The sequence below is a fragment of the Theobroma umbraticum genome, unplaced genomic scaffold (genome assembly GCF_002168275.2).
Source record: "Theobroma umbraticum cultivar Fairchild unplaced genomic scaffold, ASM216827v3 scaffold_30.0, whole genome shotgun sequence".
NCBI lineage: Eukaryota > Viridiplantae > Streptophyta > Magnoliopsida > Malvales > Malvaceae > Theobroma > Theobroma umbraticum.
Window position 1 is genome coordinate 2,143,106 of NW_018397254.1, and position 1,040 is coordinate 2,144,145.

The window sequence follows — 1,040 nt, forward strand, 5'->3', positions numbered from 1 at the left end:
TTTTTTTTTTTTTTTTGCAGCATTCAAGACATAGTAATAAGGTTGCATTTATTCAAAAGAACAGCAAAAGCAAGAAGGTTGTATTTAGATATGAAACAAAAAGACTTTTCACAATAGAAGGTCCTCAAACGTCTATGCACATTCATGTTGGTGTTTTGTGAAAATTTTTTGCTTATCCTTGTGTCACTGCCTTGTAAAAAATACCAGTGTGACAGATCTACAAGCATTGAGTTCAAACATCAAACTTTACCAGTGTTGTGAAAATAGACCTAACAATGCAAAAGGTGCAAAATCTTTTAAGGTTTAAGAGAGTCAAAATGAAATAAAACCAAACAACAAAACTGTGGTTCAAAACTTTAAATGTGATGGTATATATTTCTTAAGGGGATGAAGTTTTCAATTGGAAAGATTGAAATCCCCCAATTGAGGGTTATGCTGGATACTTGCCAAAGTACTAGATCATGAAAAATTTTACCTCTTGTACTTTGTTTCCAGATCGAGCAAGTAACTTATATTGATTCTCAAACATGAATGCCATATAAACCTGCACCAAGTGGAAGCAGATAATTCCGTAATGGAGTCTGAAAAAAGAAACTGACCAATTTCTTGAATACCTTGTAAGAAAGGTTTCAAATATCAAGTGCATGAATCCATTCATCCCTATTATCAATCCAATCTCAACAGATTCCAAGGTTTGAATTAATGGAGGCTTCAATTATGAAGTTGGTAATGAAGCCTGGAATTGAAAGATAGCACAATTGTTGGCACCTAAAAGATGGCACACTCATGCAGGACAGATGATGCTGATTACAGGATTGTGTTATTTAGGAATTAATTTTGCATGTTTTATGGGTCCAATTGTAATTTATGTAAATTTAGGGTATTTTATATTATTTATATTATAGTCGTTATTCTTTACCAAGTACATTGGGGTAGGGAATACTCTATAAATACCTACATAATTTTTCAGCTTCAGTTAGCTTATGATGATGACCGAGTTATTATTCAGAATAGTCTCCTTTTCTCTCTTTCTTTCTGCT